Source organism: Salvelinus namaycush, chromosome 21 (assembly GCF_016432855.1).
Source record: "Salvelinus namaycush isolate Seneca chromosome 21, SaNama_1.0, whole genome shotgun sequence".
Taxonomy (NCBI): domain Eukaryota; kingdom Metazoa; phylum Chordata; class Actinopteri; order Salmoniformes; family Salmonidae; genus Salvelinus; species Salvelinus namaycush.
The window spans coordinates 13,540,190-13,556,376 of record NC_052327.1 but is presented as its reverse complement, the minus strand read 5'-3'; the positions used below and the strand labels follow the sequence as shown (position 1 = coordinate 13,556,376).

Genomic DNA, 16,187 nt, shown 5'->3' with positions numbered 1-16,187 from the left:
GGATGATATTAAAACGCTGCTCAGAGTACGTTTTAGGATGATATTAAAATGCTGCTCAGAGTACGTTTTAGGATGATATTAAAATGCTGCTCAGAGTACGTTTTAGGATGATATTAAAACGCTGCTCAGAGTACGTTTTAGGATGATATTAAAACGCTGCTCAGAGTACGTTTTAGGATGATATTAAAACGCTGCTCAGAGTACGTTTTAGGATGATATTAAAACGCTGCTCAGAGTACATTTTAGGATGATATTAAAACGCTGCTCAGAGTACGTTTTAGGATGATATTAAAACGCTGCTCAGAGTACGTTTTAGGATGATATTAAAACGCTGCTCAGAGAAAATCTGATCCAGGAGTAAAATCAACCCAGAAAAGTTGAACTCGTAATCAGGACAGTTGGAGGTACGTAAAGGAAAGATTGTGGTGAGGTTGTTGCAAATCATGGGGAATAACCAATCGCGAGGAGACATAGCCAGCTGTGAACTCTGTAGCACGCTACAGAAAACCAAGGTGAACCAAATGTCGCAATGGTAAAACATTTAACGGCCTATAATTTTCACCTGACACGAACACTTTGCCTACTTTTTATTTTATTTTTTAAATAATGTGATGGGCCTATTGCACTGAATCATACAGTATTGCCTGTCTATGGTGCAGGACCCACTGACTCTCTGCCAATCATCAAGACACCTGCTGGTAACATAATTGGTTAGGACAGCTCGAGCTCTCCTAAATATCTGTCGACTAGGTAGGACTCTTACGACTAAAAGGGCTTCATGAATAGCTTTTATTTTTAGCCATAAGAGTAGGAGTAAAACGTCAACTCTCAGACTTATGACCAATTCTCTACCCTGAGACACTGGGGATACGCTCCAGAGCAGGCTTTTAAAAGGGGAGGTCAGAGCAGGCCATAGACTAGAGAGAAAAAAAAGCCAGTCTGCCTTTTAACTGTGAGAGATTCTGCCTTGCAGAGTGAAGGTCATGAATCGTGTACAAGAAACACACTAGGGTTGGGCGGTATCCAGATGTTCATACAGTTCCTGTACCATACCGGCGTACACGGTATTACCGGCAGTGGACACAAGGGATTTCTTTCCAAACGTAAAAAACACACAGAACAATTTAGGTAGCAGGGATCTTGATCCAGGAGGAGGTTGATTGTCTCTGTTGTAACCAAGAAGCTTGAGCTTGCAAACGAGCCACTTATCTAGCAAGTTAGCAAACAAAATGCAGAGCTGGAGCCCTGGGGGCTCATTTATAAACGTTGCTTACGTACAACATATACCCCAAAACATGGGTATGCCAGTTTTCACAAAAAAGTTGGAATTTATAAGAACTGAACTTGACGTGAGAATGTGCTTTTCTCCCCGCAAACTTTAGACCATGCGTACGCACAGCCAAGAAGCTAAAAATACACACTAAACAGTAGCCTGTTAGGCTTAAGCCTATATATAGCCTGCACGTTGTGTTGTTAAAATAATGCTATACAAATAAAATGCATAATTATTTTGTATTATTCTTATTGTCACTTATTATTTGAGCTATTTTTACATTTTAGGTTAAATATAATTTGTCACTTGGGCCTATGGCAATTCCTTATAGGCTAATCAATTCTCACTCATTAACATTTAACATTGATACATTTCACTGCACTGGTGCAAGCAATTACTCCAAATTGTCTCTGTTTATATAAATATACCCATGTCTGTTCTAGACTAGCCTCATCCAAGACCAGGGCTGCGTTGGCAATCTTGGCATGGTTATTCTCCGCGAGCAGATTTTTTTTGCCCACGATGATGACTGGCTTATGAGACAATACAGTTTTCCCAGAGCCATTCTGTTGGACCGATGTGCTGAATTTGGGTAAATGCTTACATGACCTACACGCCGCAATCAGGCAATACCTGTCCATGTACAGGTTTTGACCACTGTTGGGTTCCTAGCCACAGGGACGTTTAAGAGGGAATAGTGTGACAGATCGGGCATATCACAGCCCTCCCTCAGCCGCGTAATACCAAGTGTTGGATGGCATCATTCGTCTGTGTCCGAGGTACATACGGTTCCCCTACACAGCCAGTGAACAGGCAAACAAACTGCAATTTGTAGCAATGGAAGGTTTTCCAAATTGTGATCGGGGCGATCGACTGCCATCGTGTTGCAATATGGGCAACAGTGAGAACAAGTTTGTGTATGTGAACTGGAAAAACTTCCACTCCATCAATGTGCAAGTGATTTGTGATCTACAAATGGCACTCACCAATGTTGTTGACCATTGGCCCAGGTCAAGTCACGACTCGTTCATCCGGATGAACAGCAGTGTGGGCATCAGACTATATCTAAGCTAAATACAGTTGAAGTCGGAAGTTTACATACACTTAGGTTTGAGTCATTAAAACTAGTTTTTCAACCACTCCACGAAAGTGTTGCTACTACACTCAACAACATTGCTGCCCTGAATTTAGCAGGCGCTATTGACAAAGATCAGTGGGAAAAAGTTGCGATGGACTACTCTCTGCACACGATCAGTGTGAACCGGAGTGATTTGACACAACGCGGGCCAAACAAGCTGTACAAACAAAACAGACACGACACATAATGCCCTACTTAGTAACAGGGGTTCCAGTCTGCCGTAAAGCGATCATCCATGTATATGGGTAAGAGTCTAGCTACATTTTCAGTTGTTATACATTTCTAATTTTGTCAAAGTCATTTTCATTGCAAGTTAAAGCGTACTGTTAGCTAGCTAGGGAACGTTAGCTTGCTGGCTCGCTAGCTAGCGTTACATGTATGATCTGTGTAATAATATTATTAGTATCTCAAAAATCCATTTGCATTGCTAGTTATATCCTAATGTTAGCTAGCTACTTAACATTGAACGTAGTTAGTTAGCTTTAGGTACCTGCAACGTCATACTACAGCATTTCATGCACGGTGGCTAGCTATGAAAATCAGTTTGTATTGCTAGTAGTATGGGTTGGGATTATGGTTCCTTCTTTAGCTAGCTAGCTACATGTCTAAACAAAAAGACTCCACTTCACCAGATGATTACATGACCCATCAAGTTAGCCAGGTGTGTCTGGGGGTGATTACGGCCATTTATTGTATTTCATGAACATGTGTAAATGTCTAGTGTAAGAAATTGTATTAGATATTGGTAACTTGTTTTAACAACTTCTCAACATTAGCTATAGTTGACACAATATGCCCACACCCCCTCTTTCTCTTGGACATATGCTGGACTCATTAGACATATACACGACACCCACAACTCCCCTCCCCCATGACAATCACACAGACACACACAACTCAGGGTTGGAGCTCAAGACAAAGAACTATCTCAGGAACCAATGGAACGTGGACACCAGGCCTGTTCAGGACTACCCAAGACCCAGATCGACCAATCGGAAGGCCAGACTTCCAGATCAACCTACTTTGCTTGTTGTCTATATAAAACTGTACAACTGTTGAAACTTCTCTCTTTTCCGGACGATTTCATACAAATCAGACAGAAAGAGCCGTGCCGCACGCTTTGCCTAATATTTTTACACTTGAATAAATCTGCCTTATTATAAAATTATACACCTTGTCATATGTCTCCTCTTGTTCTCCTGTCTCAAGTAAAACGAATTATCAACAGAAACTTGGTAGCAGAGGATGGTTAAGACATCTTTGAATTCGGCCCAATAGAAAATTGATCGGACAGGAGACGAGAGGGAGAAAGATTCCAGAGGAGAGGTGACCTTTTCGAGGAAAATTGCGATTCAACGCACCCAGGAAACTGATCAGAGAGCTCGAAATTAAAAGGTGAGCAGATGCCTGTTTAATCAAAATCTGTATATTGTATTATAGCCAATATCTAAATTATGATCAGGAGTACTTGGGTGAGTGTGAATTGTGTTAAATTTATGTGTAGAATCTAAGGCATTGTGTAAAGATATTTGCGAAGTATAAAATCAAGTTGTATTAGTAATCTGGAACTAGTTGAATTGTTCTTCAACTAGGAGTATCGGGGATAAACCTAAGCTTGATGAAGTGTTGAAATGTAATGTGATCTTGATGAAGTGTTGAAATGTAATGTGATCTGTTCAAGTCGAATTAGTAATCTGGGGTTAGTGGACATGGCACCCCACTAGGAGCATCGGTGATAAATCTAAGCTTGGCGTATTGGGATTCAAGTTGCATTAGTAATCTGGGACTAGTCGAAATATTCTTCAACTAGGAGCATCGGTGATAAATCTAAGCTTGAAATAGGAGTAATGGTATTTAAACCTGAAACTCTCCAAATTAATGTGAGTGATTGAACGTTCCACGAGACCGATTGCTACTAATTAGCCATATGCTAAGTTGAGGCTGTGTTGAAGTGACCGCCGAGACTACTGTGAAGCAGTTATTTTCTGTTGAGAAGTTGACCTGATTTTTCCCTCTCGTGCTGTTGGTAAATCCTTAAGGGTTAGAATTAATTTGACAATTATTTTAGAAGCGCTAGAATATACTAGTATATTGTCCCCAAAGGAAATTTCTGAAATGTTTTGGCAAAGTATTTAATTAATCGAAAAAGTTCAAATTAATCGAAAAAGTTAAAAACAATAATAATTTTTGAATAGTAGAACCTAAAATTGTCATTCCAATTATATCAGGAGCGCGTGAATATATTAGTATTGAAATATTGTTGGAAAACGGAAAAATAATTTACTGAAGATACGGAAATTACATCGCTGGTTTCGATCAAGTGACGGGCTAAGCGCACCAAAATAGAATAGACCCAGACATAGCTTAACGACAAAATGACCACGACTATCGTCCCCAAACACAAATTCAACGAATATTTAGATCAGAGAATGAAAGACAGAGCAGGCGGGAGATTACATTACAAACCCGTTAAAAGAATTTGGGAAGAAGTGAGGTTGAAATGGACGCAAGCCGGTTTCCTTAGTGGAGTCGCCCCATCAAAAGGGCAACTCCTCACTATGGAGAGAGAATTAGAGGAAGCAGTGAAGGAAGGGATACAAAGTGAAGTTGAAAAAAATAAGAGTCACTTATTTAAAAAGGAAGGAACAAAGCATAGGGAAAGAGCAGAGGCGGAGCTGAAAATAGGAATTTGGGCAATTGAAGAAATTAGAAGAGCTCTCCCTTACAGGAAACCTGACACGATGGGGGTGGTCACTGGAGCACCAACTGACACCAAAGAGGGCAGGCCCAACAATAATGATGCCCCACCTACCACCACAGCAACCCCATCGGCCCCCACCCATCTATACCCAGAACTGCCACAGGGAGAGAAAAAAGCACCACCTCCCTATTTTCAAAATCCATTCAGCCACCTCCCTCAAAACCCTTTTTTGACCCCTGCTGTGGTACAGGCACCGGTGTTTGTGGTGCATGAAGGACACCTAAAAGGAAGCATGACTTTGGGGATCCAAGAAGGGCAACTCGTGTGTGAAGAGAGGCCTGATCATCGAGACAGGGAGGAAAGGGATAGAGCATACACACAGGGACGTGGGGGGGGTTCGAACCCTGCCTCACTACAGGGACACGGTGGGTCTCTACCAACCAACCCACAAGAGGGGGGTAATGGGTCTCAACCAGGCCCTTTGAAGAGAGAAGACAGAGAGCTGATTCAGTTTTCTTCCACTCCAAACCCAGACTGGTTCAGAAACAGAACACAGGGGGATAGTCAAATAGTCTCTGAAGGGTCATGGTCGTCACCAGGACAATGTTCCTCTGGGGCCTCATTAAGAAGGAACCACAACAAGGACGATGAAGGTGAGAATAAAACAGGACAAGATGAAGAGGAGGTGGAGCGAGACCTCAGGGAGTCACTGGCACTGGCCAGAACTATGATAGAAGATGCTGAACGTGGAGAGGGCTCGTACCATATAAAAGGGGTAATGATGGGGAAGGTGACGGATTTGGTCGAACCTATTAGACAGTCCGTTCGTCTCAGGGAACAGAACAGCAGGGGAGTCTCGTCCAGGGCAGACTGGGATCCCCAACATGGAGGACGAGGAGGGTCGGAGATGCAGATGCCGTTGAGACCCACTCCAGACGGAGGGCATGAAGAATACCAACCCTGGAAAATAACAGACCTTACCACTTTGATGGGACAATTACCCAGCCTGCATGGGGGTGCCTCTGCATGGCTCCTTCAACTGCAAACACTGACATCAGGGCTACGGCTCTGTCTAGGTGACATGAGGGCCCTTCTGGCTAGAGCAACAGACCATACCACCATGAGTGCTCTGATAAGAGAGGCAGATCTTGCCACAGCCCCGGCTGCACTGGCCCAGGAAGACTTCCGAGCGGAATTGTGGGCAGTGTTGAGAAGGGCATATCCCACAGAACGAAACCATGCAACCCTTTCATCATTTACCATCAATCCAGGGGAACAACCGGCAGCCTACTTAGACAGAGCGAAGACCACATGGAGAACTGTTCATGAAGAACCATATGACCATACTGGCACCACGGTCAGCATGTGGAAGGAGATGGTGGTGAGCGGCGCTCCAATTGAGGTCCGAACTAAACTTAGGGCCACGGTGGGGTTAATGGCACTTCCCCAGGCTCAGTTCAATTCCCATGTGCATCACCACATCACCCAATACAATAAGGATAAGGGAGGGGCTGAAATACAAGTCCAGTCCCTACAGGTACAACTTTTGAAACTACAATTGAAAGAGGCCCAGAAAGGAGAAAAACCCAAGAAACAGATGGTGGCTGAAGATCAACCAGACATCTCACAAATCATTAAAAAAACGGTTTCACAAATGATACAGCAACAACAACCCCCTATGTCAACCCCACAGGGACCTAACCTACCATCACAACTCCTGGATCAGCCATTACCCATGGACATCCCACCATACTATCAACCAACACAACAAGGCTATCCTTCAACATGGGGACAACAACCACGATACCCATCACCCTGGGGGACAGGTCAAGCACGACCAATGAACTGCTACAATTGTAAACAAACTGGACATATGGCACGTCAGTGCCCATACCCATTGACACCGACCCAACATTACTGGATGACCAATCGGGCACGACAAACCAACCCAAGAGGACGTGGAGGAGTCCGGCCACAGATGTACCAACCACGTGCGGGCCCTCAACCTGCATATAATCACCCAAACCCAGACCCAAATCAGCAACCACCTCCTCTTTTCCAGGGCATGTCAGATGAATATGCCCCATGGTCCTGAAGCTGCCCACCACCACAGAACGAGAATGGGGGTCAACATTTTCCACTACACACCGAACCAACTATCATGTGTGAGGTGGAGGGAGTGACCCACCAATTTTTGGTAGATACAGGATGTACGTATTCTGCCATAAGATCTCGTCAACCACTCTCTTCGGAAACAATACAGGTGGTGGGGGTATCAGGAACACCCGAAGCACAAAACAAGACCATTCCATTGCTTTTTTCATGGGGCCCTTCCAATTTGAAGCATCAGTTCCTATACTGTCCAAATTGTCCAATTAACCTCCTAGGAAGGGACCTACTGTGCAAACTAAAATGTTCAATTTACCTCACTGAGAAGGGTGTGGAGGTCTCCATTGATCCTATTCCCTCAACACCTGCCCACCCCGTCAGTGTACTGATGTTACCTATCATCCCAACCCCTGTGTTGTCAGCAACACAAGAAATATATTGGCTAAAATGCATTGAGACAGGTCCTGGGACTCCGGAGGTCCAGTTTAAGTTCAATCAACTGAAATCACAGATCTATGCATTACACCCATACAAGACCCCACAAGCTGAGATTCACTGTACATTGAATGTGACAGACAATGACGTGAACACATACATTGATGACTGGGATGAGAACATGATGCACCTAACGCCATCCATCAGGTGTTGCACCATTGTGTGTGGACAAGAGGGGGTGGCAGCACCAGTCATCCTACCACCTCATTTGAAATCCTGGTACTTACTAGGGGAGGAGTCAGCTCCCCATGTTACACTAGCGGTGGGAAACGGTTTTGAAGCAAGGAGCCTGGGCCCTATGATCAGACGAGCATCCAAACTTCAGTGGGAACCCACCCAAACACCGGGAATACACAAGGCCACCACTGAAAACATGTGGAGGTTCATGACTGTTGACACTGAAGAACACTGTCTTCCAGAACGACTGACCCTGCCAAGACACCATGGTAAGCCATACACCGACCACCCATCTACCAAAGCATTGATCTCCACCATAGATGAAAGGTTATGGACTCACACCCCTTTTGATGTGGGCCAATTACAGGTGACACCGGTCACCATCACCCTACTGAACCCAGATCAAATACCTATCTACCGAACTCAATACCGTTTGAAACCCGAACAGATCATGGGGATCGAACCGACCATTGATGGGTTACTGAAAGCACAGGTTATCTATCGAACTGTATCTCCATGGAACACGCCGATCCTACCAGTGCTGAAAGCCGGAGGAGAAACATACCGGATGGTTCAAGACTTCCGAGCAGTAAATGACGTTACTGCACCTATAGACCTACCTGTCCCTGACCCTCACATCACTCTGAGCAATCTGTCTCCAAAACACCAATACTTCACGGTGGTGGATCTGGCTAATGCTTTCTTCAGCATCCCACTTGATGAAGTCTCTCAGCCACTCTTTGCTTTCACGTATGAACATCAACAGTACACTTATTTTGTTCTTCCACAGGGTTACAGGTGTTCTCCCGGAATTTTCAATCACATCCTTAAAACACACCTGGCAGAGTTGGAAATCCCAGAAGGTGTGATACTGATCCAATATGTAGATGACCTTTTGTTGGGGGCTCCCACTTCTGATCTCTGTCTACAGATGACAAAAACATTACTGGACTTCCTGGCCGTCAAAGGATACAAAGTCAAAATGAGCAAAGTCCAGTCCTGTCGCAGAACTGTCCTTTTCCTTGGCAGAGAAATCTCGGGAGAAGGAGCAGGACTCTCCAAAACCCACAGAGACTCTATACTTCATCATCCACGCCCCATCACGGTGTCGGGAATGTTGTCTTTCCTTGGTTTGACAGGGTACAGCCGAACACACATCCCAGACTACACTGCCAGAACTGAGCCACTGAGAGAAATAGTGCGAGAGGCGGGACCAAGGAACCTACACTCGTCATTGACATGGACCACTGAAGCATCAAAGGCTTTTGCACTCTTGAAAACAGATCTCTCAGTGGCAGCAGCATTGACATCACCTGACTACAAAAACAAATTCCATCTGGATGTTTCTGAAAAGGAAGGATTCACATCATCCATCCTTTTTCAGAAACAAGAGGGGGAGAGAAGAGTGTTGATGTATCACTCCTCCAAATTGGACCACATCGAAGTAGGACAAACCACATGTTCCAGGTATGTAGCTGCAGTGGCAAAAGCTATTGAAAAAACAGCCCATTTGGTAATGTGCCATCCATTGGAAATACACACCCACCATGGGGTTGCAGCATATCTGATGAGCAAAGAATTCACGTTCAGCGTTGAAAGAAAAACGAAAATCCAGAATAAATGCACACAATCACACATCACATTTGTCAACACTGACAAAAACATGGCAGACGCACTCAATGCTGAAGAAGGTTTACCCCACTCCTGTGCAGAAAGAGCTGCACAAGAACTGAAACTGAGACCTGACCTGGGGAACGAACCACTCACCAACCCGGACCTATGGTTATACACAGATGGATGCTGCTATAGAGGAGAGGAAGGGAACATAGCAGCATACGCAGTGGTGCAGCAGCTCCCGGATAGATCACATGTGACTTTGGAATCGGCCATTATCACACAACCTGCATCAGCCCAGTTAGCTGAAATCATAGGGTTGACACAAGCTCTGGAAAGAGCTGAAGGAAAGACTGTAAACATCTACACCGACTCAGCGTATGCTCATGGAGCAGTCCATACTGATGGACCACAATGGGTTAGACGCAACTTCACCACCACAGGAAACATGCCAATCAAACACAAGACACAGATGGAAAAACTGATTAAATCAGTCTCACTACCTAAGAAGGTGGCCATCATGAAGTGTAAAGGACATCAACAACTGAAAAACAGAGTCAGCGAGGGAAATGATGCAGCTGACAAAGCAGCCAAGAAAGCTGGTGGATACACCCCGAGACAAATGATACTTCAGATTCAACCAGCTCGGACTGAGCTCACAGGACTACACATAAAAGAACTCCAGTTTTCAGCAGGACCCTATGAACACTCAGTATGGGGACAGAAAGGGGCCACCAAAGGACCTGATGAACTGTGGAGATGCCATGATGGCAGACTAGTGGCCCCTGCAAACCTCTGTCCAGAACTATTACGAGAAGCTCATGGGCCCACACACGAAGGCAAACTGAAAACTTTACAGAAGGTGTCCCACATCTGGTGGCACCCCCACATGAAAGACATGACAGATTTGTTTTGTGACGAGTGTAGCATTTGTGGTAGCCACAATCCAAAGAAACCATATCAAACGCCCATGGGTTCATACCCAGTCCCAAATGCTTGTTTTCAGGACATCAGCATAGATTACACAGATATGGGGCAAGACAATGTGACAAATGGGAAAAGGTACCTGTTAGTTATGGTAGACAGGTTCTCTAAATGGGTTGAGGCAATACCAACAGCAAGGGAGGATGCAAAATCGGTCATTAAGTGGCTGCAAACCGAACTCATACCAAGGTATGGAGTCCCCAGGCAAATCAGATCCGACAATGGATCCCACTTCAGTAACAAACACCTGAGACAGGTGGAGGAAAGATTTGGCATTGTACACAAATTTGGGTCAGTGTATAAGCCCCAATCGCAGGGCCTCGTGGAACGCTCAAATCAGACCCTTAAGGCTAAGATAGCTAAGGTATGTGCAGGTTCGAAGTTGACATGGGTTGAAGCCCTGCCCCTGGCATTGATGGCCATGAGAGCCTCGCCAGGTGCAGGCACCCATCTCTCTCCTCATGAGATAATGACTGGGAGGGTCATGCCTGGTCCACCGAGGGAGGGAGGTCATATGCCCCCCCTTGATGTACAACAAATTGTAATGTCTGAATATGTGAGAAAACTGACGGAACTTTCTGCAGCTCTCTCCAAACAGATTCACAAGGTCCAGCAGGGGGAGCTGACGGGAGATCCGGCATCACTGAAGGTAAAAGTTGGTGACTGGGTAAGGGTGAAAGTCCACAAGAGAAAGTGGCTAGAACCCAGGTGGACTGGACCGTACGAAGTGAAGGAGGTTACTTCACACTCAGTCCAGGTCAAAGGTAAATCGGGCGCACCTTGGCATCACCTTACACATTGTACACCAGCCCCAACTCCTTCCAGAACTCTGACTGAAGTCAGGGCCGATTTGGCCAATCTCAATTCGACTCCAAACAAACAAACCTTAGTTGGTGAAAATGGGACGTCAGCCCCAGTTTCCACGAACTAAGGCTATTCACTTAGGACCGGGATATCTCACTCCCTGGGAAAGAATGGGAATTTCAGGTCCCTTGTTTGTTATTTTCATAATCATTACTGGAGTGTCCCTAGGAACTCTCACATGGCTCATACAACAGCTCACACATCCACCCCTCTCACATCTTACAACCACTAATGACACGTCTAACATTACCCTCGATCTCACCAGTCCTGCCATACACAAACGAAGCACTACAACCACAGACCAACCCTGCACTCCAACAGAGGTTAGAAGCACCACCTTATGTGTACCCGTTAATGTGACCACCACCATTACACTGTCTTGGGGGTTATTGGGAAAAGCTAGGAATGGCCTGGGAGGGCATGCATTGGAGTACACCAGATTTAACTGGTATATGACAAGAGGGGGGTTTCAGGAGTGGTCATGGAAGAGCTTGGTCGCTGAGACTGGTCCTGACTGGTCCAGTTATTCATCAGGGCAAGCAGTTCTTATCTGGCGGAAAAGATTGTTACTGACTAGGACTAAATTGCGTAATTGGGGTTTATCACTAATTATCCGACCAGGTACTGGGACGGGTTGTCAGGATTTTATACTAGCACCTCAGGTAGAGTCTAGCAAGGATCTACTCTATTGGCCATTAAAAATCTGCATTACACAGCAGACTCAGCCCTCTGCTATTTCTGACCGGTTTACTGTTTTAACATCTAGGGGGAAGGGAGATTGGGGTCCTATTAATATGGTCACCACTCCTACCACCCCTGATGATATCATTCTCACTGCCACCGGGATCTCAGGGTTCTCTAACAATTGGCTCCTATTGACTGAACAAGCAGCTAATATGACCCTGCAAAGCTGCGTCGTTTGTATGGGAGCTAGGCCATTGCTCCGCATAGTCCCAGCCGCTATGAGCGGAGACTGTCTAATGCCCCTTATGGGCAAAGACAACCCACCTGAAAAGTGTTCACAGTGGGACGCTGTTTATCCGGTAGTCACTACGGTGGTCAAGAAACCGTTATTCTCCTCCAGTGTGGTTAGAGCTAACTTCACATGCATAACCATGACAGGTGGAGGGACATTATTGGGTAAGCTCCCTGTTAGTTGGTGCTCGTACACTCACATGCTCACGGCAATCTTTAAACCAGTGTCTAGAGCTGATGTGTGGTGGTGGTGTGGGGGAACTAGTCTGTTTGACAGACTTCCCCTCAATGCCACTGGTACTTGTGCACTTGTAACTCTTCTGTTGCCTATCTCTGTTTACCCCATAGGCGTCCAAGATCTCCTCACCCGTATACAAGCCCTGGGTCCTGAAATTTGGCCTATCAGGACCAAGCGCACGGTGGGCCCCTCCGCTGGGGACCCAACTTACCTTGATGCAATTGGTGTCCCCAGGGGGGTACCAGATGAGTATAAATTGGTTGACCAAGTAGCCGCGGGTTTTGAATCATCATTTTGTTGGTGGTGTACAGTTAATAAAAATGTGGACAGAATTAACTACATTCATTTTAATGTCCAGAAACTGGGCAATTGGACTCAACAAGGCTTCGAGGCGGTCCATGGACAATTGGCAGCCACATCCCTGATGGCATTTCAAAATAGAATCGCGGTTGATATGTTATTGGCTGAACGGGGGGGGGTCTGTGCAATGTTTGGTGAACAGTGTTGTACTTTCATTCCCAATAACACAGCTACGGATGGGAGTCTGACTGTAGCATTGGAGGGACTTCGTACCCTTAATGGTAAGATGAAACAGCATTCTGGAGTGGACACTTCTGTGTGGGACTCATGGATGGATGCTTTTGGTAAATATAAGACGCTGGTTTCCTCTATCCTAGTATCTATTTCCGTATTTGCAGGCATTCTTGTACTTTGTGGATGCTGTTGCATTCCATGTGCGCGGACGCTTGCTAGCCGTGTTATCACTGCCGCCATAGACCCTATTCAGGAAAGGGCCCAAATGTTCCCATTGCTTGATGATGGGGAAGCTGGACCTGTTTATCTATTCGAGGACTAAGATACTTTTATGTCACGTCTCTTGTGAGACGTGAAGAGAGGGAATTAAAAATTTGTCTTCTGACAAATTTTATCCTTTAGTTTTGTCTTTTTAGATACTTTTATGTCACGTCTCTTGTGAGACGTGAAGAGAGGGAATTAAAAATTTGTCTTCTGACAAATTTTATCCTTTAGTTTTGTCTTTTTATATACTTTTATGTCACGTCTCTTGTGAGACGTGAAGAGGGGGATTTGTAAGAAATTGTATTAGATATTGGTAACTTGTTTTAACAACTTCTCAACATTAGCTATAGTTGACACAATATGCCCACACCCCCTCTTTCTCTTGGACATATGCTGGACTCATTAGACATATACACGACACCCACAACTCCCCTCCCCCATGACAATCACACAGACACACACAACTCAGGGTTGGAGCTCAAGACAAAGAACTATCTCAGGAACCAATGGAACGTGGACACCAGGCCTGTTCAGGACTACCCAAGACCCAGATCGACCAATCGGAAGGCCAGACTTCCAGATCAACCTACTTTGCTTGTTGTCTATATAAAACTGTACAACTGTTGAAACTTCTCTCTTTTCCGGACGATTTCATACAAATCAGACAGAAAGAGCCGTGCCGCACGCTTTGCCTAATATTTTTACACTTGAATAAATCTGCCTTATTATAAAATTATACACCTTGTCATATGTCTCCTCTTGTTCTCCTGTCTCAAGTAAAACGAATTATCAACACTAGACAAAAGTGACCCATCTTCTTAGGTAGATGTGGCTGGGGGTGGTTATAGCATTTCTTTCACATGACCCATCAATTTAGACAAGTGTGTCGGGTAAGCGTCATCTAATAATTATTAAATATTTTTTATCTGGACACTTCTATTTTTGATATCGCTACTATGCAAATGTACAGAGTCAGATTAGGATATTGGCCAAGGACTAGATAAAGTGTATTTTTACCTGGAGTTATTCGTTATTGTAGGCTACTACTTTCACCATTTTCAGTCTTGAAATCTTTGGTTGTTTACTACACTACCATTCTCACTCTGTTTAGCACATGTGAATCCTTAAAGCGATGGGTGGGGCTAAGGCTTCAGAGGGTGTGAACGATGCTGAATAGGTGTCAACAAAGGAGAGCTCTCCAGTAGGTGTACCAAAATATACAAGGGCCATTTTCTCAAAAGTGGAGTTTCAAATCAATCAACTTTCAAAGCAGAACTACTTTCCCATTGTTCCTCAACTGCAGGTTATGATATACCATTTTGTAGTGCGTAAGAATTTACTGGTCTCTATGTAAACTAAAAACCAAATATCCTGAGGCTGCATTTATTGTAGCTGGGGATTTTAACAAAGCTAATCTGAGAACAAGGCTTCCTAAATTCTATCAGCATATCAAATGCGCGACACGCGCTGGTAGCATTCTGGACCATTGCTACTCTAACGTCCGCGATGCATACAAAGCCTTCCCCACCCTCCCTTCGGCAAATCTGACCATGACTCCATTTTGTTGCTCCCAGCTGATAGACAGAAACTAAAACAGGAAACGCCCGTGCTCAGGTCTATCCAACGCTGGTCTGACCAATCAGATTCCACGCTTCAAGACTGCTTCAATCACGTGGACTGGGATATGTTCCGGTTAGCCTCAGACAACAACATTGACGTATACACTGACTCTGTGAGCAAGTTTATTAGCAAGTGCATCGGTGATGTTGTACCCACTGTGACTATTAAAACTTTCTCTAACCAGAAACCATGGATTGATGGCAGCATTCGTCAGCAAAACTGAAAGCGCGAACCACCGCTTTAAATCATGGCAAGGCGACTGGAAACATGACCGAATACAAACAGTGTAGCTATTCCCTCCGTAAGGCAATCAAACAAGCAAAGCGTCAGTATAGAGACAAAGTAGAGTCGCAATTCAACGGCTGAAACACGAGACGTATGTGGCAGGGTCTACAGTCAATCACGGATTACAAAAAGAAAACCAGCCCCGTTGCAGACATCAACGTCTTGCTCCCAGACAAATTAAACAATTTCTTTGCTCGCTTTAAGGACAATACAGTGCCACTGACACGGCCCGCTACCAAAGCCTGTGGGCTCTCCTTCACCGTGGCCAACGTGAGTAAAACATTTAAATGTGTTAACCCTCGCAAGGCTGCCGGCTCAGATGGAATCCCTAGCCGCGTCCTCAGAGCATGCGCAGACCAGCTGGCTGGTGTGTTTACGGACATATTCAATCAATCCTTATCCCAGTCTGCTGTGCCCACATGCTTCAAGATGGCCACCATTGTTCCTGTTCCCAAGAAAGCTAAGGTAACTGAACTAAATGACTATCGTCCCGTAGCACTCACTTCTGTCATTATGAAGAGCTTTGAGAGACTAGTCAAGGATCATATCACCTCCACCCTACCTGTCACCCTAGACCTACTCCAATTTGCTTACCGCCCAAATAGATCCACAGACGACGCAATCGCCATCACACTGCACACTGCCTTGTTCCATCTGGACAAGAGGAATATCTATGTCAGAATGCTGTTCATTGACTACAGCTCAGCATTTAACACCATAGTACCCTCCAAACTCGTCATTAAGCTTGAGACCCTGGGTCTCGACCCTGCCCTATGCTACTGGGTACTGGACTTTCTGATGTGCCGCCCCCCAGGTGGTGAGGGTAGGAAACAACATCTCCACCCCTCTGATCCTCAACACTCGGGTGAATTCTCAGCCCCCTCCTGTACTCCCTGTTCACCTATGCCTGTGTGGC

The 16,187-nt window shown here is 45.1% G+C and overlaps 1 protein-coding gene across 1 annotated transcript in view; it reads right to left on the bottom strand.

The window, feature by feature from the left end:
* Positions 1-16,187, bottom strand: part of LOC120066571 (DENN domain-containing protein 5B-like) — a 64,048-nt gene that overhangs the window by 3,754 nt on the left and 44,107 nt on the right. The window lies entirely within an intron of this gene.